The sequence below is a fragment of the Macaca fascicularis genome, chromosome 17 (assembly GCF_037993035.2).
Source record: "Macaca fascicularis isolate 582-1 chromosome 17, T2T-MFA8v1.1".
NCBI lineage: Eukaryota > Metazoa > Chordata > Mammalia > Primates > Cercopithecidae > Macaca > Macaca fascicularis.
Genome location: NC_088391.1, coordinates 88,591,665 through 88,616,653, shown reverse-complemented (window position 1 = coordinate 88,616,653; position 24,989 = coordinate 88,591,665). Strand labels below are relative to the sequence as shown.

The following is a 24,989-nucleotide window of genomic DNA, read 5'->3' as shown; positions in this document are numbered from 1 at the left end:
CCCATTTTCTGTTTAATAAAAGATATTCAACTAATATTTGATGGTTTTAGTACTAATTTCCTCTTGGCTAAGCTGAAATAATGATGGAGAATGAGGTGGTTCAGGTATACTAAATCAAATGCTGGAGGGATAGGGGAGACAGAGAGGAGAAACGGCCCATTGGAGAGGCTGCCCTACTTTCAAGCTTCATGAGATGATGGTAATGTAGAAATAGAGAAGGGAAGTGGTCAGAATGAACTTTCTCACCCTCTGGGGATCCTAGAAAAGTGGTAGAATTCAGCCCAAATAAGTTTATTGCTGCCTTTATGAGGCAACACTTGTTCTAACCTGGATGTGACTCCTGTAAAATTTTTTTCCAACAAAAAATGAAACAATAGCAGATTAAATCCTTATTCATCATTCTTCCTGGATGTTACTTATCACTGATTATTTCTTTTGTTGTTGTTTTTGCTAATACAATTTTTATTTTAGAATAGTTTTAGATTTACAGAATTATTGTGAAGATAGTAGAGCTCCTATGTCCTCACGTCCGGTTTCTCCTACTCTTAACATGTTAACATTAGTGCGGTACATTTATTACAATTAATGAGCCAATATTGATATGCTTTCATTAACTAAAGCCCATGCCTTCATTTATATTTCATCGTTTTTGTCTCTGATGTCCATTTTCAGTTCTCGGATCACATCCAGTACACCGCAGTACATCTAGCAGTCCTGTCTCCTTTGGTTTCTATTGGTTGTGACAGTTTCTTAGACTTTCTTTGTTTTTGATGACCTTGATAGCTTTGAGGATTGAAATACTGGTCAGCTATTTTGTAGAATGTCCCTTCCTCTTACGTTTTTCTGATGATAGACAGGGATTATGGGTTTTTTGGGGGAAGACCACAGAAGCAAAGTGACATTCTCATCACAGCATATCAAGGGTATGTATTGTTAACATGGCTCATTGCCATCGATGTTGACCTTGATCATCTAAGATTGTGTTTGTCAGGTTTCTCTACTGTCAAGTTACTCTTTTTTCTCCTTTTTCTATACTATTTTTAAATTTTCTTTTCTTTATTTTTTGATACAGGGTCCCACTGTGTCACCCCGGCTGGAGTGCAGTGGCATGATCACAGCTTACTGTAGCCCTGACCTCCCTGGGCTCAAGTGATCATCCTACTTCAGCCTGTCAAGTCACTGGGACTACATGCATGAGCCTCTATGCCCAGCTAACTTTTTGTAAAGATAGGAGTTTTTTGCTCTGTTGCCCAGGTTGGTCTTGAACTCTTAGGCTCAAGTGATCTGCTTCGGCCTCCCAAAGAGCTGGAATTATAGGCGTGAGCCACGTGCCAAAGTTAATTGCTTTCTTTTCTTTTCTTTTAAAATTTATGTCCATGTTTACACATTACTTTTTTTACAGTGTGCTCTCCAGAAGGAAGTCACTTTGTGCAGACCACACTTAATAAGCAGGAGTTATAATCCACTTTCTTGCGATCTGAGTAATTTTATAAATTTGTTCAAATTTTACTGTGTGGGAGATTTGTCTCTTGTTCCACATTCATTTAATCACTTATATCAGTATGGACTTGATACTGATTTTATACATTGGGTTATAATCCAATACTATGTTATTTTGATGCTCAAATTGTCCCTCCTTCTGAGTATTGGGAGCTCTTTGATGTACCCCAATCATTGTGGAGTGGTTTTCTTTCTCTTTCTTTTTTTAGTTTTTATAAGTTTTAAAAATACTCTCTTACCTTATGGCATTAAAAGATACTCCAGGCTCATCTTGTATATGCCCCTCTTCTAGAATGAGCCATTTCTCCGAGGAGTCCAGGTTCCTTTTATTGGAGGTCATATTAGAAACAAAGAACAGGGCACTAGGTGCGCTTCTTGCTCCTCGTGTGCTTTTGCTTCTAGCTCCTCTCAGCTGACAGAGTGAGGATATTTGTGTATTCTAACCAGTGTTTACACACATCTATAAATATTTCTATATGTAACCATCTGTATCTGTATTGAGTTGAGCATGAGTTTATACTGCTGTCTCCAATTCTAATCCATTACCACAGGGATCATTCCAGGATCCTCTTTTGCTTATTTGTAATCTCACACTTCATTGAGAAACCTGGCTTCCATCATTCTCCATCCGTTCACTCTATTGCTCAAGTACCACGTACGTGGAGAGTGGTTTCAGAATTGTTATCCTCTGCTCTTACGGGAACCAACTTTAGCAACTAGATAGTGGTGCTTAGGCATATTGCCTTTTACCTTTAGTCTTATAGACTCTACTTATTTCCAAAGTTATTTAAGTCAGTACCTTATTCCCCTATTCCCTTAAGTGAGATTGTTTCATAACGTTTGTAGTATCATTGGATTCTTTTGTCACATTCTCCATTCCATCCTATCTTAGAGTAAGGGCACAATCAAAGGTATCTATTGCTAATATATAATATTTATTTATATATATTTGAGACAGGGTCTTGCTCTGTTGCTCAGGCTGGAGTGGTGCTATAGTGGTGCTATAAGGGCTCATTGTAGCCTTGACCTCCCAGGTTCACATGATTGTCTTACCTCAGCCTCCCAAGTAGCTGACACTACAGGCGTGCGCCACCACATCACTCTAATTTTTTGTATTTTTTTATAGAGACAGGGTTTTGCCATGTTGCCCAGGCTGGTCTCAAACTTCTGCGCTCAGGTGATCCATGTGCCTCGGCCTTCCAAAGTGCTCAGGCTACAGGTTTGAGAAGACGTGCCTTGGCCCACTAGCATTTTATTTATTTATTTATTTATTATTTATTTATTTATTTATTTATCTTTCTCCTGTTACACCAGAAAAAATTAGTAGGCAACTGCTAACATATTTTTTAATGGTTCCCTAATATTCATGGTTCAATGGCCCATAATTTACTGAGACAGCTGCCTATTGACAAATGCTTAGCCAATTGTTCCTTATTGGACAATGGGCTATTATTGGACTGCTATAGATACCATGGTCAATAACATTCTTATATATTAATCTTTGTGCACACTGATCATTTCATTATGGGAAATTTCTATAGATAGTTAAATCACTGAAGTAAAGAGTATGAACCTTTTTAAGGCCCATACTATTTCAAATTACCCTCTGAAAAATGTAAACTTCACCAGAACTAACTGAGAAGCCTCGAAAGACTGAAAATTATGATTTAAAAGTGTTTTCTCAATTTGACCTATCAAAAAAGAGGTCTGTTATCGTATTATGTGAGGTTGAGTTTTTTTTCACCATTTGTGTGTCTTCATTCTTTCATTATCTCTCATATCCCTTACTCTTTTTTTTTGTGAGATGGAGTTTTGCTCTTGTTACCCACGCTGGAGTGCAATGGCATGACCTGGGCTCACTGCAACCTCCGCTCCCAGGTTCAAGTGATTCTCCTCCCTCAGCCTCCCGAGTAGCTGGGATTACAGGCATGCACCACCATGCCTGGCTAATTTTGTATTTTTTTTTTTTAGTAGAGACAGGGTTTCTCCATGTTGGTCAGGATGGTCTCGAACTCCCAACCTCAGGTGATCCACCCTCCTCAGCCTCCCAAAGTGCTGGGATTACAGGCGTGAGCTACCACACCTGGCCTATTTATTTTATTTTATTTATTTATTTATTTATTTATTTATTTATTTATTTATTTTAGCGTAAGCTTTGTTTTTCATCTGTAGCTGTACAACTAAACTGGAAATCTGACGCTTCATTTGTAGCAAGTCAGTGACCTTCCCCTGTCATTAGGAATGCTGAATATTCTTGCTTTGTGGAACTTCCCGAGGGATCTTGCTTTCTGGATGCAAGGAGTGCAGAGGGATTTGCCTTTCCCCGTGACTAATCTCCAGGAATCCAGGCTGAGACTCTTCTCTGTTTGCTCACAGATGCAGGATTTAGTTCCTCCATAACTATAATTACCAAGGAATTACGGCAGTTGTTTTCATATTTCTCTTCGAAGTGCTGTTGATATTTGAAGATTCTTCTCATGTGATCACTCTTCTAAATATGGTCTCAGGACTCTTCAGATGGAGTGAGGATTTTATATGGGTTTTTAATTTGTTAACTGATGTGTCTGTGTGCATTGGAGAAGTTTCTTCTTTCAAACTATACAAAGAAGTTTGCATCCTCAAAAAGATTGACCACCTCAAGTGATGCTTCTAAATTCGATACTTGATGACAAATCCCTCAAAAAAGTCTATCTTGGGCTGAGTCAAGGGCCTTCTTTTTCTCAGTTGGATCACATAGTCTCCAATTCTGAGCATTCTCATGGTTTTCATCTTGGGGGCTTTGGTGTTTCAACCTGGAGCCTTGAACATTATACGAGTCAGTGTGAGAGAGTGGAGAGACCCCAGGAGTGCTGGCTGGCGGTAGCAGTCCCCATGCTGCAATCCTGCGGTGCAATCTTGGACAAGTTTCTTGACATTTCTGAGCTCCAATAAAAATGGAATGAATAAGAAAATCATACAAGGTGGTTCCTCAATCCCTAAGGACCCTTCTGGCTCCACATCTGATTTGAATTGGTCTTATGGTCACATATCACAGACTTGGAAGGTACCAGAAAGGCCCAACCTGAAGACTGTAGCTCTATTGTTATACTCCTTCAACCCCTAGGGAAGGTCATATTCCTGCTCCACATTCCTCCCTTCCCATGTATGGAGTCAGAGGCAAGGGCCCAGCAGCTATTCTCTTAGATGCAGTTGACTTTCCTCTTTACCTCCCCTCATTCTTTCTTGCTAAATTTATCAACCCTTTCTTCTTTTCTGAAAAGGAGCTCTAAAAATCACTCTTATCCTCAAACTCAAATTATGCTTTGAAACAGAAAGTGTTCAGAATTTGGAAATGCAATGTTTTTCAAGTATTTAAATGAGAAGCAGAGACACCCAAAGGCTACTTCATCATATTTTAATTCTATTTCATTTAGTGCTAATTTAAAACAGAAACCTGTGGAGTAGAACCAAGGATGCAGCCATAAAGTCAGGAGGTAAAAGCCTGGGAAAGCAGATAACGTCCTTCTCCTCCTCCCCCTGACGACTGACTCATCCCTGCTCCTCACTGTCTTCCTCCTGCCCAATGCACAAAGTTATTATGTTTGAATTGATAATTGCAAGAGATTCACTGGTCTAACTTCATTGTCTCTTTCCGAGTAACATGCCACCTGTCACGATGATTTTACTAGCTCCTTTACAATGGAGTCAGTGTAGTCTGCTCTGCAAATTCAATCAAATCCACCAGCAAGATGCAGAGGCTGCTGGAGTAGATGAGGTTGACAGCTGGGGGTCTCAGAGAGAGATTTATCAGCATCTTCAACTGCACACTCTTCACTTGGCTCATTGGCTACCAGAGTTTTTTATTTTCTGTTTGCTCCTTGTTCTTTAGAAGCTCCAAGAACACCAGAACTTCCTGGGAATTTCAGGCATCACTGAGAACTTCCTGGCAAAATAGGAGGACTAGTGAGACACGGCTTGATTGTATGTGCTTTAAAAGTCTCCTGTGGTGGGGCGTGGTGCCTCACCCAGGCATGTCTGTAATCCCAGTACTTGGGAGGCAGATACGGGAGGATTGCTAGAGCCCTGGAGTTCGAGACCAACCTGAGCAACATATATTTTCTACAAAATATAGAAAAATTAGCTGGGTGTGGTGGCACATGCCTGTAGTGCCAGCTACTTGGGAGGCTGAGGTGGGAGGATCATCTGAGCCTGGGGAGGTTGAGGCTGTAGCGAGCAGAGATCGTTCCAAAGTACTCCAGGCTGGGTAACAGTGTGACATCCTGCCTAAAAAACAAATAAAGGCTTCTTACTGCACTCCAAAAGCTGATACTGAAAGACTTGATGCAAATAAATGCTTTCTCTCAAGAATCCAGGATGGAGGGGATAATAGCAGGCAGAATTCACAGTCCAACTACCCAGCAGGATGCCCAGGGGCCCTTGCAGACACTTTTACCAAGTAACGAGTGAAGCCTGAAGCTGGTGATGCCTTTACTTTAGTCTCCTACAATACTTTCAAAATGGGGACACAACAGGCAAGAGGTGACCAAGCCTCCCTAGCCTGAGTGAGTGAGAAGACACCACCAGCTCTACACAAGCAGAGTCACCGGTGCCCTTGCTTCTCCAGTGCTCTCCTTACTTAAAGTGGTGTGATTTGCTGGGAAGGACATCTCGAGCTCTCGAGCTGTGTGTAATGTTCAAATTCTCAGTATGTAGACATGGTTGAAAATGTCAGGGGAATAAAAACTAGAATTTCAAGAAGCCCCCTGATATGGTTTGGCTGTGTCCCCACCCAAATTTCATCTCGACTTGTAGCTCCCATAATCCCCACATGTGGGACAGACCTGGTAGGAGGTAATTAAATCATGGGGGCAGGTCTTTCCTGTGCTGGTCTCATGAGAGTGAGAGTGAGTACGTCTCATGAGATCTGATGGTTTTATAAAGGGGAGTTCCGCTACACATGCCCTCTTTGCCTGCTGCCATGTAAGATATGCCTTTGCTCCTCCTTTGCCTTCTGCCATGATTGTGAGGCCTCTGCAGCCTTAAGTCAATTAAACCTCTCTCCTTTATAAATTACCCAGTGTCGGGTATGTCTTTATTAGGAGCATGAGAAGGGACTAATATACCCTCTCTTCTCCCCTCAGGGTCACTTGCAATCCTTGGTGGGTGCGAGTGAGGACAAGTAAACTTGCATCCCACCAGCCTTTTAAGAGATGGAGTCCCTAAGAACCTGGGTCCACCAGACACTGGGGATAATGAGTTAAGACTAAATAAGTGCGACAGGGACTCAAGAGAGCTTGAATTTCACCAATCTCTGTCAAAAGCAAGCCATGCCCCCTCTCTGGACTTGTGACTCTTCAACTGTAAATGTAAACTCTGAAATTCTGATTTTGGGGGGATTATTTCAGGAGATACAGTAAGATTACCCTAAACCTGTTTGAGAAGGCACAGGAAGATGAAGAGAGAAACACAAACTGGGTTTGACTTCAGTTTGCACACAAATTTATGAGAAGCACATTTCGTATTTGACTGTGAACCACAGCCTTTACATGCAGATAAATAGAAACACTGCAACTTGGAAACCATGAATCTGTCTTTCAGGGTGAAGTGGAGATAGAACCCTCAAGGAGCTATGCTCGGGATGAACAGTGTCTGCTGTCATTGTAGTGAAGGGAGCACTTCAGGGTGCCCGTGAACTGTCCCGTACTGTCCAGCGCAGGGGGTCAATGCAGGCCCCACTCTGTGAATCCAGACCGAGTCTGCTTGGCCCCAAGAATTTCCAGGTTGGCCCCAAGTGAATGCCACCTGGCTGTAAGCATGGTCACACTCTGCCACAGAGCGGAATTGCAGGATTCTGATAAACCTCAGGGTAAGTCATGTTCTTTAGACTTAAGCACATAGTAAAAGCCTGTGACAACAGAGAAACTCATACAAAGAAAGATAGTCCTGTTTCCTATGTGGATGTTATAAATAGGCTTAAGCACATAATCAGTGCTTACTGCAGGCATTGTGTGCCATATACTCTGCTGGGCATAAAGGAAAACACCAGGAGAAGTAACAACAGAATAATTTACCATTTACCCACTGTATGATCTTCCTTGGGCAAGTTACTCAACCTTTCTGTCTGTCAGATTTCCCAGTTGAAAATGAAAAGGATGATAATGACACTACTGACCTTATAGGGTTGTTAAAATAAGGCATTTAGCAGACTAGCTGGCACCATACCAAAAATGTTAATTATTATTGTTTTTATTATATATAAAAAGTAGTGGTAAGCTTCTTGGGATTTTATGAAATTTTATGAAAACGCTTTACTTTTATCGTGTCATTGGATTCCTATAACAACCTGGCAAAGAAGGCATTCTCATTTCCATTTTGCAGATAGGAATGGAAGCCTACCTAGGATTACACACCTAAAAAGGGGAGAGAGGGCAAATTTGGATCAATTCACTGTTATTTTCACTTCACTAAACTGCCTCCCATAAAGGCTAGGAAAACAGAGCTCATGTACTTAAGAGCCCTGCTATTTATGAGGGTAGCCAAAAACTCAACAAATGAAAATGACATGGGATAAATAAGTGTCTGATACAATAGTGCTAGCAATGCTTAGACATTTGCAATTAATTCTAGGCAGAATTGTGACTCAGCAATTGCTGTGGAAGTGCTGCAAGTAGAGTGGTGTGGGGGAGAGGCTGGCTGCTGCCTGGTGATCACCCACTGGACTGCTGTGGGTGCATGTACTGGTCCATTACTAGTCTGCGCATGGGACATATCTAGCCATTGAATGGAATTATGGCTCTTTTTTTTTCTTCAACTTTTATTTTGAGTTCGGGGATACATGTGGAGGATGTGCAGGTTTGTTACATAGGTAAACATGTGCCATGGTGGTTTGCTGTACAGATCAACCCATCACCTAGGTATTAAGCCCAGCATTCTCTCTCCCTTGGCTCCCCACCTCCACTGACAGACCCCAGTATGTGTTGTTCCCTACCATGTGTCCACGTGTTCTCAGTGTTCAGCTTCCACTTATAAGTGAGAATATGTGGTGTTTGGTTTTCTGTTCCTGTGTTAGTTTGCTGAGGATAACAACTTCCAGCTTTATCCATGTCCCTGCAAAGGACATGATCTCAATCATTTTTATGGCTGCATATTATTCCATGATAGATATGTACCACATTTTCTTTATCCAGTCTATCATTGATGGGCATTTAGGTTGAATCTATGTCTTTGTTATTGTGAATAGTGCTGCAATAAACATACATGTGCACGTATCTTTATAATAGAATGCTTTATATTCCTTTGGGTATATACCCACGAATGGGATTGCTGGGTCAAATGGTATTTCTGTCTCTAGGTCTTTGAGGAATTGCCACACTGTCTTCCACAATGATTGAACTAATACATTCTCACCAACAGTTCTCACCAAAAAGAACAATGTTCCTTTTTCTCCACAACCTCACCAGCGACTGTTGTTTCTTGACTTTCTAATAATCACCATTCTGACTGGTGTGAGATGGTATCTCATTGTGATTTTGATTTGGATTTCTCTAATGATCAGTGGTATTGAGCTTTTTTTCATGTTTGTTGGCTGCATGAATGTCTTCTTTTGAGAAGTATCTGTTCATGTCCTTTGCCCACCTTTTAATGGGGTTGTTTGGTTTTATTTTTCTTGCAAATTTGTTTAAATTCCATGTAGACTCTGGATATTAGACCTTTGTTGATGGATAGATTTCAAAAATTTTATCCCATTCTGTGAGTTGTCTGTTCATTCTGATGATAGTTTCTTTTGCTGTGCAGAAGCTCTTTATTTTAATTATATTTCATTTGTCAAATTTTGCTTTTGTTGCTATTGCTTTTGGCATTTTTGTCATGAAATCTTTGCCCGTGTCTATGTCCTGAATGGTATTGCTTGGCTCTCTTTAGTTCTGCACTCCCATCTGTTGGCTCTCCCCTCTGTCTATCTATCTCCAGTATCCTAGTGTCCCTTGGATCTCTCAATCCAGACATCTGCTCTTCAGAATTTCATCACAGCAAAGATCGGATGAATTCTTACAGATAAAGGTGAAAATGCCTGATTGGGTTTTATATGGACCTCCTTCCCCAAACTGTATTCCCTAGCCCAATCTAAACCCTGGAATGTAGATAATTGTACAAGGTAAAATGCCAGAAGACAAAGAGGTAGTGGATATTTCGGCATGAATAATTTAGGGTAGTGAGAAATTTTGAGGAAAGAGGGGATCTATTGGAGCCATTTAAAGATGCTATACAATTTGCCCATCTAATCTGCTTTTTAAAAATGTAGTAAATCTGAAGTTAATAGGCTCTCAAGTAAAGGTCAGAGATTATGTCTTTCTTATTTACTATTATATCTACAGTACTGGCACAGTCCCTAGTACATAGCAGGTGCTCAATAAATATTGGTCAAGTGAATGAATTATTTGATGAATGACTCAATGAAGACTTACATTGTAGATTTACATGAAATTCATCTGACCTAGATGAGTATTTTGATTGACTGGCGATGAAGAAATCTTGAAATATTTGACTTGTTATATTGAGAGAATAAAATACTTTTATTCTTATTTTTACGAAAAGAATCTCTTGAACAAGGAGAAGGATGATAAATTGAATGAAACATATTGCTCATCTGCTATAGAAAAAATGTACTACTCAACAGTTATTACTATCATATCATAGCACCTGTAGTATGTATGTTTCCTTTTTCTAACACATTAGAATGGTCAGGAATTGACTTGACATTGAATGATACTGACACGTGTGTTTCTTCAGCATCTCTGGCAAATGGTCCTAACACAGACTTTGCAGCTCATGGAGAACTGGAAGCCTGGCATCTTTACACATTGGAGATAAGTTATAGAACACTATGCAGTTACCAGTTTCAGTTCTGTTTATTCCTTTGTATAAATCCACATTTCTATCTAGTATCATTTCTTCTGCCTGAGGGACTTCATTTGACATTACTTGTTGTGTTAGTCTGCTGGTGATAAATTCATCTAGCCCTTGTATGTTTTAAAGAGTTTATGTTTAATGTTCATGTTTGAAAGATACTTTCACTGGTTATAGAATTTTAGGTTGACAAGTTTTTGGGGGTGAAGGGTGGACTGGGGGTACGTTAGAGACGTTACTCCATAGTCTTCTTGCATGCATTTTTTCTGATGAGAAATCTGTCATCAGCATCTTTGCTTCTCTGTATTTTACCTACCTTTTCCCCCTAAAGGCTGCTTTTATAATTTTCTGTTTATTACTTTTTAAAGGCAAGTTGAGTTTGATTCACTATGGTGTAGTTTTCTTCATGTTTATTTTGCCTGGGACTCATTGAACTTTTTAAATCTGTGGCTTTATAGCTTTTATCAAATTTGGAAAATTGTTAGCCTGTTTCTTCTAGTTTTTTTTTTTTTTTTTTTCTGTTCTTGCCCCCTTTGGAGACACCAATTAAAGACATATTAGGCAACTTGAAATTGTATTACAGCTCACTGATACTAAGGGTATTTTTTAAGGGTTGATTTTTTCTTTATGTTTCATTTTGGCTAGCGTACATGGTTACTTGCTTCAAGTTTATTAATCTTTTTTCAGCAAAGTCTACTTTGCTTTTAATCCCATCCAGTATAGTTTTCATCTAAGACACTGCATTATTCACTTGTAGAAGTTCAATTTGAGTTTCTTTTTAATTTAATTTTTTTTTTTTTTTTGAGACAGAGTCCTTCTCTGTCACCCAGGCTGGAGTGTAGCGGCATGATTTCGGCTCACTGTAAACTTCACCTTCTGGGTTCAAGTGATTCTCCCGCCTCAACCTTCTGAGTAGCTGGGATTACAGGTGTCTGCCACCACTTCTGGCTAATTTTTGTATTTTTAGTAGAGATGGGGTTTCACCATGTTGGGCAGGCTGGTCTTGAACTCCTGACCTCATGTAATCTACCTGCCTCTCTTTTTAATTTTTAAATTTTTGTTTTATTTTATTTACTTATTTTTTTTGAGACAGGATTTCACTCATTTGCTGGAGTGCACAGGCACGATTATAGTTCACTGCAGCCTTGATCTCTTTGGCTCAACCAATCCTCTTGCCTCAGTCTCCCGAGTAGCTTGGGACTATAGGTGTGTGCCACCATGCCTGGTTACTTTTTGGGGGATTTTTTAGTAGAGACAAGGTCTTGCTATGTTGCTCATGCTGGTTTCAAACTCCTAAGCTCAACCGATCCTCCTGCCTGGGATTACACGTATGAGCCACCATGCCTGGGTGAGTTTCTTTTTCATATCATCCATGTCTCTACTTGAATTTTTAAACATATGGAATACAGTTATAATAGCTGTTTTATGTTCATATCTCCTAAATATAATATCTGTATCAATTCTGGTTCAGTTTTGATAGATTAATTTTTCCCTTCACCATGGCTTATATTTTTTCTACTTCTTTGCATACCTGGTAATTTTTTATTAGATCCCAAACATTATAGATAGCACCTTTTAACAATTCCTACATATATTCTTGAGTTTTGTTCTAGGACATAGTTCAGTAACTTAGAAATAGTTTAAGCTTTTTAGGTCTTGCTCTTGGACATGACCTGAACAGAATTTAGACTAGGACAGGATTTTCCAACCTCAGTACTTTTGCCATTTTGTATCAGATAATACTTTTCTGTAGGATATTTAACAGCATCCCTGGCCTCTACTCACTAGATTCCACTAGTAGCTCCCTTAAATGGTGACAATAAGAAAAAAAATGTGTCTAAACATTGCCAAATGTCCCCTGGAGGCAAAATTTCCCCAGTCTGAGAGCAACTTATGTAGGATTAATTTTGCCCCACCACTGCGGCAAGATCCTTCTGAATATTCTATTCAATGCCTCATGAGGCTTTGCAGCCTGACTGGTGGAATTGAGCATTGTTGCTAGTGCTGTGTGAGTGCTGGGTGCTTGCTCCCGCTAATCTTTTAGGGTGAGTCTTTCCCCAGCCTCAGGGGGTTTCCTTACATTCATATGCTGACCAGGACTCTACCGAATACATCAGGGGACCCCATGAATATCTCACCTCTCTGCTACTCTGTTCTGCAAATTCTAGCTGCTTGGTCCCCCAAGATTCCCAACTGAATCTTTTTGATTTAAGGAGTCTGCTGGTCTCCGCTTGCATCCACTCTCCCTGGGCTACAATCTGGAAACTCTCCCAGGGCAGTAACTTTGAAAATCATGGGGCCTACCTTGTTTGTTTCCTGCCTCTCAGTGATTATTGGTATCCTTTGTATTCTGTTATCCACCATGGGTTTCAAATGTGTTTTTCATTTGGTAGATAAAAATGGTATTTATATTTTATTTAAAACTTTTGTTTCATTTTTACTAGTTGAGGTTGATTTTTTTTAGTCATATTCTTTTTTTTTTTTTTTTTTTTGAAAGGTCTTGCTCAATTGACCAGGCTGGAGTGCAGTGGCATGATCTCGGTTCACTGCAACCAGGGTTTGAGTGATCCTCATGCCTCAGCCTCCTAGGTAGCTAGGACTATAGGTGTGTGCCACCATGCCTGGCTAAGTTTTGTATTTTCAGTAGAGATGGGGTTGGCCAGGCTGGTCTCGAACTCCTGGCCTCAAGTGATCCATTAACCTTGGCCTCCCATGGTGCTGGGATTATAGGTGTGAGCCACCACACCCAGCTAGCCATATTCTTTGTTATTGAATTGTATGAACTCTTAATATATTGAAGATATTAATCCTTTGTCTATCACATTAGAGGCAAATCCCCCCTCTGCTCAGTTTGACACTTATCTTTCAATTTAGATTTTTTTAAAACAAATAAGTTAAAATTTTTATGTAGTCAAATCCATTGATCTTTTTTTTTGTAATCCTATTCCTGCAGGCTTTATATTTAAAAAGTCCTTGCCATTCAGACATTAAATAAATGTATTTTATTCTGAGTTTTTCTTTTAATGGTTTAATTAAAATTCTTATCTCTCCAGTCCAGATAGAATTTATCAGTGAATGGAGAGTTGAAACGAGTATCTGCATGGATTTCCACCTCCCGCACCCCGCAAATAACATCCTGTTTCCCCAACACCTTTTGTGGAATCGCTCCTCCTTTGCTCACTGGAGTTTTTTACAGAATCATTTAATACACCTTGGGCTCCTGTGTAGCAGGAAGATCTATGTCTGTAGCAGCCATTCTGTTTCCCAGGTCTAAGCTGAGCATCTGTTCTCAGGCCTGAGGTATTTTTGGACTTACACATCTCAGTGCACTGATGATGTTCTACAGAATTGCCAGCATTTCCCTCTTCCTTGGCCAAAGAGCTCCAGGTGGGAACAGGGTGTGGACACCTACAAGTGCCATAATGGGAGCTGTTTGCAGTAGCCACCGATCCTCAGACACCTCAACCGTGGTCACTTTCTTGTAGGATTAATAAAACAATCTGCTTCACATGGCAGCTCTTTCATACCAGCACATGCGTTCACACACACACAAGCATGGTGCTATCTTGTCAGCTTATCACCCTCTCTGCCTGTCACTCTTTATCAGTTGACGAGCCAAAGTAGGGAGAAGGTGAGAAGAGAGATTGCTGGTGCGTATGAAACTGTCAAAAATCTAAATATAGGTCATGTGACTGACTAAAACTCATCACCACAAATTCCATCCCTCCTTAGCACATTTTCTCCGATCTGCATCTCTAATCTGCTCGTAGCCCCTTCACTCATGTTTCCTTTAATTTTTCTACCTTTCTGATGACCTCCTCGCAGCAGGGGTATGTAAAACTTCACAAGAATGTAGTGGCTATAGGACTCTTCACCAATACTCTGATTTTTATTCCTTTTGCACAGAGCAGGATTAAATTCAGGCATTTTCCAGTGGCATGCTTGGCCAGAGAAATATGAGCAGAAGATTGAAGAATTAGTGTGTTATTTGATATAAAGCTCGAGTTTTAGAGCATTCAGATGGCTGACTGCTCCATCAGCTTGTGTCCCAGTATGAGTAGAACCTCAAGACAATAATGAAAAACATGACATGCAAGGGAGAAAGCAATCTTTGTTGTTTGAAGCCACCGGGATTTGAAGGATGTTTGTTCTAAGGTCCATCTAGTCGAATCTGACTGATATGTCGCATACTCTATGTTCAAAACAAGTAAATGGGCATCTGGTTTCTGAGACATGTAGATGTATCTGTACCTGGACATGTTATCATTTTCATCTCCGAAGAAACTGGGCAGGGTGGAGTGGTCAAGTATGGAGAATGGCTTCCTCCTTCCCCATCCAATCAGTGGAGCTGCAGAGAGCTCCCAGCCCATCAGTGACAACAATAGAAACAAACATTTTAAACCTGACTGTCCTTGTCCCTTGGATACAAAGCACCATGGTTGCTTTTCTTAGTACTGGCCAGGAAGAAAATCATAGCCTTAGTCTCCTGTGGCTCAACTCTCAGTTTGGCCTTTATAATAGACACTTAGGGTTAGTATACCAGGATGTAAAGTTCAGTTCATGTTCATGTTTCAAATGATCTTGCAATTTTTTGCACTTCCCTAGCAGGTGTTCTGTGAAAGCAGGGCAAGAAATAAAGAAATTCCAAGCAGATGCTTAATCAGTGGTGAGTGCTGACATTTCTACATCTTATCTCAGGTCTAAAGCAAGGGTCAGCCTATTTAATTTTGGTTTCAGTTGGCCCTTTGCAATCTGGAGATCTTTTTCATTTGCCCCCTTGTCTATAGTGTTATAGCCAATAACCTGATTAGGTAAATTCTTCAGCTCAGATTGTGGAATGGGTGGTCATTTCTTACTTTGATGAGTTATCTCAAGGATTTTTCATAATTTGGATTTGAAAATATTTTATTGTGCCTTATTGATTCTAGCGTTCATATTCTAATGCTTTTGGCCCATTTTTTTTGCCATCCACTCCGGTCTTTGCTGTGTTTAAGCCTCACTGATGGGCACTAATTGGGTGGAAGGTCAATGTAAATCAGGTACTAGGCTGAATTGAAGTCAATTTTTAGAGAAATATATTTTAAATGCAAACAGAAACTCAAACTAAATTTTCACAAAGTTCTGACAGAAGACTTCCAAGTAGAAATCCTGCTGAGCTGCTGTATTGATGAGATAAAACTCATTTATAATTAGAAACCCTGTTTGCATACAAATAGTTAATGGGTTAAAGCCCTTAAAAACGATTTGCTCTCTTCCAGAGATTGAGTGTGCTCCTGCAATCATGCACAGTCTAATCAGCTGTTTTGCAGAGCATCTTCGCATTGGCCACACTGAACCCCAGTCTAACCTACATAGAAGTGTAACAAAGACTGAGTTCGTACATTCTGAAGAAATAAAATGTTATTGAATGAATCCAGGTGTTTTTGAAATAGTAATTGAGTTTTAAAAATAATCTCCTGGGGACGGGGTGTGGTGGCTCATGCCTGTAATCCCTGCACTTTGGGTGGCTGAGGTGGGCAGATCACCTGAGGTCAGAAGTTCAAGAGCAGCCTGGCCAACAAGGTGAAACCCCATGTCTACTAAAAATACAAAAATTAGCCGGCCATGTTGGTGTATGCCTGTAATCCCAGCTACTAGGGAGGCTGAGGCACGAGAATCGCTTGAACCCGGGAGGTGGAAGTTGCAGTGAGCTGACATTGCGCCACGGCACTCCAGCCTCAGTGACAGCCTGGGTGACACACTCTGTTTCAAAAAAAAAAAAAAAAATCCTGGGGCCAGGTGCAGTGGCTTACATCTGTAATCCCAGCACTTTGGGAGACAGAGGCAGGAGAATCACTTGAACCTGGGAGTTTGAGATCAGCCTGGGCAACATAGCAAGACCCCATCTACACAGAAAAAAAGAAAGTCCTGATTTACCCATTTCATCCTAGAGGACAGGAAAAGAGCAGAAATCTCCATTAAGAAGCTTCTGTCACCTACGGAATGAGTTGTTTGAAATAGAAATTACATCACAGGAATTCTAGAAAATAATATTTTATATGAAGCTTTGGACGTGGACTGAAATCGCATCCTACAATCGTGACCTTATCACATAACTCTAGATGCCATTCATGTAGAGTACAGTGTGAATGGCGTCCCGTTAGACTTGAGCCAGTGTAGGTATAATGCTGTTGGAACTCGATACATACTTGCCTGAGCTATGGATGCTAGAACATGTGTGGCTCTTGCTCTTTTAGTTGACAAGATTGCAGCCATTCTTCATGACTCAGATCGAACGTCATTTCTTTCAAGCCTTCCTATTTCCGCTGTTTGTATGGGTCATGGTTTCAGCAGGAAACAGATGCATACACAAATTGGGTAATTTGAGGACAGTTTACAAAGGGGTTATTTACAAAGGTATAGGCAGGGCATATGGAAATTACAAAGGATCAACTGCCAGACCTTTGAGCTTGTAAAACGTCAGGGCCTGAAAAGGCAAAGGAACGGTGCAGTCACTAGGACCTGGTGCCAGTAACTGTAAGGGGGCAACCACTAAACAGAAACTGACACCTTTATGGCCAAGACACAGTGGCCAATAGAGGGGAAGCTGGGGAATTGAATATCCCAACTCTGCTCCACAACTTTTCTCCCACCATAACCCTCATTAGCTGAACCCAGCTGGAAGTAAGAGTTGGGCAAGGGGGCCTGCTAATGCAGTCCGAAGAGGTTAGTGTATTATTTATCTATTGCTTTATAACAAATGATTCCAAAACTTAGTAGCTTAAAATAGCAAACTTCACCTCATAGTCTCTGTGGAGCAGGAATTTGGATAGCTAGATTTTGGTTCAGTGTCTCTTGAGAGGTTGCCTTTAAGAAGTCAGCTGAGGCTACCGTCATCTGAAGGCTAGAGAATTTGTTTCCAAGATCCCTCACTCATCTGGCTTTTGGCTAGAGGCTTTAGTTTCGTATCACAGGGGGCTCCTCTAGGTTACATGGGTGTCCTCATGACATGGCAGCTTGCTTCCCCCAGAGCAGGTGATCTAAGAGAGAGCAACTAAGAAGTTGTGATATGTATGATGATCTAGTCTTGAGAGTCACATACCATCATGTCTGACACAGACCAGCCCTCATATAACATGGGGTGGGGGGTGTTATTCAGGAGCAGGACAACCAGAGGGCAGAGATCACTAGGTGCCATCTTGGAGGCTGATTATCACAACCAGCCTACCTGTAGGATGCAGACGGTTGAAAGTAGATATAGAAATGCCGACAGAAGACATCCAGCACACCCCCAAGTAGAAGTACCCGTTTATACTCTGATCACATAATAAATTACCCATATCTTGACTGCAGCACCAATTATATTGCTTCAAATTTGTTGTTTATCTCTCTGTCTCTCTGGAATGTAACCTCCTTGAAGAGAACTGTCTTATTCTTCTTTATGTCTTTGTTGTTTACACAGCACCAGGCTTATGATGGTTCCCCCAAATACTTGAAGTTTTTATTTTTTTATTCTTAAAAATATCTCTTTCATAATTTATTATATTGGTTACATGTTGAAATGATATTCTAAATATACTGAGTTATATAAAATACATTATTAAAATCAATTTTACCTACTGATTTTAAATGATTTAAATTTGGTTGTAAAATTTAACATTATATGTGTGGTATATGTTATTATAACATATTATTATATTTTTATTGTATAGCCCTACCTTATTGATTTTGTATTCAATTCTGTTTCTGAGTTATTTTTTCACATTCTCTGGATAACCCATATTTCAAAGTTCAGAAATACTTCCTTAGTATTAACATTTTCAGTAGTGAATAGTCTTTCTAGAAAGAATTGTGTGATGATCAATATTATTTTTGAAATAGTTGTATTATTAGTCGTTCTTAAAATGTTCATCATCTCGCTAGCACTTTTATAGAATGTTATAGGACTTGTGAAGCTCTGGAATCTGAATTTTGGTTCTTTTAAAGGTGCTTTATCTGTGTAGATGGTTGTTAAATTGGTGTCCTTGCCAGGGAGACCATTGGTGGAGCCTTCTAGTTCACCACCTTGCTCTGCCTCCAGTTCAAAGTCTTGAATGAATGAAATCTAATAGCAGTCTCTTGATGGTCTACAGTCAGTGACGAGGGCTCTCTTTCATCTTTCTTCAACCCCTTCATCTTCCCTGCAGTTGCCCAGTGCTGTCAAAATACCTTTGTGTCAATTGGAAAATTGACCTAATATGCGAATGCATACATCAGATGTTAGTGACTGTTAAATCCTAGAGTATTTGCATAAAACTATTTTTAATTTTAAAAAGGGAAAGATGAGCTGGAGTATTAGCAGCCCATTACTTAATAATCCCCATGTCATTCCTCTAAGTTCTCTGTTAACTATTTTGGCTCAAGTTCTATCTCCCCTTGATAAGACTTGGGCACTCCATACTTGTGCGTCAAAGATATCTTGATGTGAAGTGCCCATCTGAAGGGGAAGGACGGTGCCTGTCCAGTTGTAGAAGGAAGTTTCTTGGGTACATAGTCCAGCCCTTAAAAGCCTTAATGGGTGCAGCACACCAACATGGTACATGTATACATATGTAACAAACCTGCACGTTGTGCACATGTACCCTAGAACATAAAGTTAAAAAAAAAAAAAAAAAAAAAAAGCCTTGGGCTTTGATTCTTTAATTGAACAAAATTAAATAACCTGAGAAATGATGAAGATTTGCCTGTGCTTTTTCTGGTGCTTCATAGAGGGATACTATTTCAGACCTCAAATATGCATTTTCTTCATGTTCCTTGTTGAAATTATCTGCAAATTCTACGTAAAAAGGGATTACTTTATCACCAGCAAAGGTATCACATGTATTTCCATAAAAACACCTGTTCTGTATTTTGGCCAGTATCAGTTCAAGTTCCAAATATATAAAATAAATAATATATAAATAAATATATATATATGTGTGTGTGATAACATTTTTAAAAATCTTGGTATCTTCAGCTCCTAAACTTCTCTTTATGTCAAAATTATTTATCAAAACTGTTTATTTAAAACAGTGAGATACCATGATGCACCTATTAGAACAGCCAAAATCCAGAACACTGATACCACCAATTTCTGGTGAGGATGTGGAGCAACAGGAACCCTCATTCACTGCAGGTGGAAATGCAAAATGGTACAGCCACTTTGGAAGACAGTTTGGTGATTTCTTACAAAATGAAACATACTCTTACCATATGATTCAGTAATCGTGCTTCTTGGTATTTACCCAAAGGAGTGGAAAACGTATGTCCACGCAAAAACCTGCACATGCATATTTATAGCAGCTTTATTTGTAATTGACAAAACTTTGGAGCAATCAAGATGTCCCTCAGTAGGTTAATGGTTAAACTGTGATACATCCAGATGACGGAATGTTATTCAACACTAAAAAGAAATGAGTGATCACACCATAAAAAGACATGGAGGAAACTTAAACAGTGATTACTAAGTGAAAAAAGCTAGTCTGAAAAGGCTACTTACTCTATAATTCTGAATACATGACATTCTGGAAAAGGCAGATCCGTAGAGAAAATAAAAAGATCAGTGGTTGCCATGGGGTTAGCATGAGGGAGAAATGACTAGGAATCCAGGGGATTTTTAAGGCAGTAAAACTACTGTGCATGATACTCTAATAGTGAATATATGTCATTATACATTTGTCCAAATCCATAGAATGTACAACACCAAAGCTGAGCCCTAATGTAAACTATGGACTGTGGGTGATAATGCTGTGTCAGTGCAGGTTCATCAAATGTAATAACGTTCCTCTCTGGTGGGAGATGTTGACAACGGGGGAGGCTATACATGTGTGGGGGCAAGGGATATATAGAAAATCTTTGTACTTTCTGCTCAATTTTGCTAGCCGGACATGGTGGCTCACGCCTATAATCCCAGCACTTTGGGAGGCTGAGGCGGGCAAATCACTTGAGGTCAGGAGTCCGAGACAAGCCTGGCCAACATGGTGAAACCCTGTCTCTACTAAAAATACAAAAATTCGCTGGGCGTGGTGGTGGGTGCTTATAATCCCAGCTACTGGGGAGGCTGAGGCAGGAGAATCCCTTGAACCTGGGAGGCGGAGATGGCAGTGGGCTGAGATCACACTACTGCACTGCAGCCTGGGCGACAGAGCGAGACTCTGTCTCAAAACAAAAACAAAAACAAAATTTTTGCTGTGAAACTAAAAGTGCTCTGCAAAATAAATTCTCTAAAGAAAAAGGGTTGGGCTATAAATATTTTACTAAAGCAAAGCAAGAGGTTCTAATGCCCCAGAGGAGAGATTTCTAATGAGGGACTTGAGGCTCTGTCATGATGTAGGGAGGTTATGGGGGAAGATTCTTGAGGCTGGAGAAGCTCCCCTGGAGCCTGGGGGGTGGCCGCTTCCACATATGTCCAGAACCACCTGAGATGTCTCCATCACTTTTGCATTTATTAGCTGTGCTGTCTGTCTCCTTGGCATCACCACTACCCCTAAGATCTCTGCAGAGGAAAAGCTAGGAAATATATTTCTCAGAATCTCCTTCCCCTGAATGGTCTTGGGTTGGAGTTTCCCAAAGAAAGGCAAGGTGAGACTGGGGAGGCTGCAGTAGGCAGTGGTAAGATCCAGGGCAAGGCCCTAGAAAGCTCTCGAATAGTGGTTTTCAAACTTGAGCTGTATCAGAAGCACCCAGACAACTTGATAAAGCACAGACTGCTAGAGCCCATCCTTGGAGTGTATGATTCAGTAGGCCTAGGGTAGGGCCTCAGATTTACATTTCTAGCAATTTCCAAGGTGATGTTGATGCTGCTGGTTCCCATACCCACTAGAAAATCACAGTTTTAGAAAAATAGCTCCTTCAATGCTTCCATTTCCTTGAATTAAGACTCATGATGTAGAGAACACATAGCATGACCCCTGTTTTCCAGAGTAAACTTGGCCAATATTCAGTGCACAGAACTTTCCAGAGTGCTTAAGTCTCCCCAAGAAGCACGATTACTGAATCATACGGTAAGAGTGCTTAAGTTTAGAGAAGGGAATCAGGCAGGCTGGCATTGCTTCCAGGACCTATGTGGTTTCAATCTCCATGAGGCAAGGCCCCTGCTGCCATGCTGGTCTTCAGCTTCCAGTGGGGAAGGGACACTTGGGCCTCTTGCAGCCGGGCACTTTTGACTCTTTGCTCATTGACACTCCCCAGCTCTATGGAACATGCCAGGGCAGGACAAAGCCTCCAACTACTGGCCCTGGAAGACAGCTGTGTCAGTCTATTTGCACTGCCATAAAGAACATACCTGAGGCTGGGTAATTTATAAAGAAAAGAGATTTAATTGTCTCATGGTTCTGCAGGCTGTACAGGAAGCATGGCTCCAGCACCTGCTTCTGGTGAGACCTCAGGAAGCTTCCAATCATGGTGGAAGGCGAAATGGGAGCAGGCATGTCACACGGCAAGACAGGAGCAAGACAGAGAAGAGGGAAGTCCCAGACTCTCTCTAAACAACCAGATCTTGTGTGAGCTCAGAGAGAGAACTCTCTCATTATCACGATGGCATGAAGTCATTCATGATGGATCTGCCCCCATTACTCAAACACCTCCCACCAGACTCTACCTCAAACACTGGGGATCACATTTCAACATGGGATTTGGAGGGGACACACATCCAAGCCATATCAACAGCCCAGGGAGTTGCCCTGAGTCACAGCTGATAATAGGTCTGCTGTGATGGCGGGGACATGCATGGCTGGCAGCAGGCAACGTGACATCCAGTTGCTGTTGCAGTGGACGAGGTGACTGCAAGCAGCTGTGTATAAATAAGAACAAAGTTGCTTCTAAGCAAAGGCCTGGATTTGTGGTGAGGCTAAGAGGCTGAGTCACCTGTGAGCCACCTCAAGAGCTCTGCCGTGGCAGCTGAGGGACTTGAGCACCACATGGAAGGGGCTGCTAGCCTTACACAGGTGTCTGGGGCCACAACTGATAGAAAGGACGGTCAGAATACCCAATATTTGTGAATCTCTAAGTGGCCTTTTCTGAAAAAGAAAGAAAAACTTTACAGGTAAAGAAACAGACTCAGAGGCTAAGCAGCATGACCAGAGTCAGTTAGTGGCAGAGTCAGGACCATGACCAAGTCCTTTAACTCTGAATTCCCTGTTCAGACTAGCTGCCTGCAGTCCCCTCTGGGAACCCTGGCTCCAGGACAAAGGCACAAAGGGGACCACGGGGAGACACCACGTGCTTAGGCATCGTGGAAGAGGGAGCACCTTTTCCAGGTCCCACCTTGGACACTGTATATCTCACCTGTTGAACTACTCAGGTTATCTTTTCATTGTTTGTAATGTTACATTTTGAAATAATTATAGATTCAGAGTAATTTCACCCAACTTCGCCCAGCGGGTGCATCTTACATAGCTGCAGTACAACGTGAAAAGCAGGGCAGGTTGTCTTGAAAGGAGCAGTTTCTCTCACAAATGTCCTCCAAGCCCTAAGACGCAGGCATTTAGAAAATCCAGTAATTGCTGTCATTTTCATTATCAGTTAAATGAGTCCCCTAATGTTTCAGAACTGCAGATGACATGAGATGTCCCTGCTGGGGAGAAAAACTTGATCCCATTGGCAAACCAGCTCCTGAGATTTGTATCAAGTCCTCTGCATCTCGCAGCTACCTTGTGTCTCCTCTACTGAAAAGTGGCTGGAACGTTCAGACCTTCTACTAATGGCAAATTCTGAGGTTAGTTGATATGGTAAGATTGGCAGACCTCTCTGGAATTGTTTATATAGCAGAGAAAACAGAATTTTAGAGTCAGGCAAATCTGAGTTTTAATCCTTATAATCAATCATGCATTAAGTATTGACATTTCTTCTAACATTGTCTTAAAATGTTAAGGAAAATTTTAAATAATTTCTTGTAACTTAACTTTTAAAATACGTCTGTTTTATTATGCCGACTAGATTATAAACTGCTAAATCACATGTTTTGCTTTTTTTTTTTTTTTTTTTTTTGCATTTGCCCCTATGGTTTGATGATTAGATCTAGAAACACTGACATGATTGTTGAAACACAGATAGGCTGGCTTCAAAACACTGAAATTCAATGACTATGCAAGGTATCATCCACCAATTTGTAGTTATTAAAAAAATAAACTCACTGGTAAGCAAAGCAGGTGTGTCACCTTAGAAGTGGAATGTGAATGTTGATTTGGAGTTTGGTAATCAGTGTAATATTGTCCACCTTAAAAATCATTTTCTTGGGTCAGGCATGGTGACTCATGCCTGTAATCTCAGCACTTTGGGAGGCCGAGGCGGGCGGATCACCTAAGGTCAGGAGCTCAAGACCAGCCTGGCCAACATGGAAACCCCGTCTCTACTAAAAATACAAAAGTTAGCCGGCCATGGTGGTGGGTGCCTGTAATCCTAGCTACTCAGGAGACTGAGGCAGGAGAATTGCTTGAACCTGGGAGGCGGAGGTTGTAGTGAGCCGAGACTGTGCCAATGCACTCCGGCCTGGGGAACAAGAGTGAAACTCCATTTCAAAAAACAAAAAAAAAAACCATTTTCTTGTGCTGTAGGTTTAAATATTAAGAACCCACAACATGAAGACATTTGAAGATCTCAGATGAGATCTCTTGGTGAGTTTCAGGTCTCCTAAGAATTATGTTATATCCCTAAGGATACACGTGGTTTTCACAGTTATTATGTGCTAGATGAAAGACACAAAACAACTGTTATGGACTATCTGTGTCACTCCAAAATTCATATGTTAGAATCTAACCCCCAATGTGATCACGATGCAGCCTTGAGAGGTAATTATGTCATGTGGGTGGAGCCTTCACGAATGGGACCAGTGCCCTTATAAGAAGAGGCCAGAGGGCTAGCTCACTCTCTTTCCACCATCTGAGTATACAGTGAGAAGACTGCAGTCTGCAACCCAGAAGGGAGCCTTCTCCAGAATCTAACCATGTTGGTGCCCTGATCTCAGGCTTCCAGCTTCCAGAACTGTAAGAAATAAATGCTGTGTATGAGCCATCCAGACCTTGTTATAGAAGTCTCAACTAAGACAACAACTATACCAACCTTAAAAAAATATGCTGGAAGTTTTTTTTTTTTTTTAAGGGAAAAATAGGATTGGTTCCAGTGCTCTAAATAATGACAGGAATTGCTAAATACAAGCTATAGGTATTTATTGAACAGACGTGAGCTATACAAGGGTATGCCTTGTGTGTATACAGGTTGCCTTTGTTTGTTTAATATTTTATCATAAAACATCCATGTTATAATGTTGTATATGGAAACAACAGTGCCAGGTAGAAGGTGGATGGGCAATGGAAAATAGGTTACAGAAAATATACTAAAGCAAGATGTTTCCATCAAAACCAAGCTATTAATGTTTGGGTTTGGCAGTGAGCTTTTGTCTATCAAACAAGGCTTTGGGTTCAGGTAGCACAGAGAAAACACCTATAGACAGGAACCAGAGGCACACTACTTCAATCACAATCAATGTCGATATTGCATACATGTTCTTGATAATGTATATTGTAGCCAGCTTCTGTGGCCATGGCTGCTATTATCCCTGCCTTTTTCCCTGTTTGAAAAGAATCTTCTCAGCAGAGCTAGAGTCAGTAGAG

At 40.8% G+C, this 24,989-nt stretch overlaps 1 long non-coding RNA gene across 1 annotated transcript in view; it reads left to right on the top strand.

The window, feature by feature from the left end:
* LOC135968133 (uncharacterized) overlaps positions 1-24,989 on the top strand; it is a 74,858-nt gene that overhangs the window by 3,798 nt on the left and 46,071 nt on the right. The window contains exon 2 of the long non-coding RNA XR_012426468.1: positions 22,928-23,095. This is a non-coding gene — a long non-coding RNA (uncharacterized lncRNA). The remainder of the gene's footprint in view (positions 1-22,927; positions 23,096-24,989) is intronic.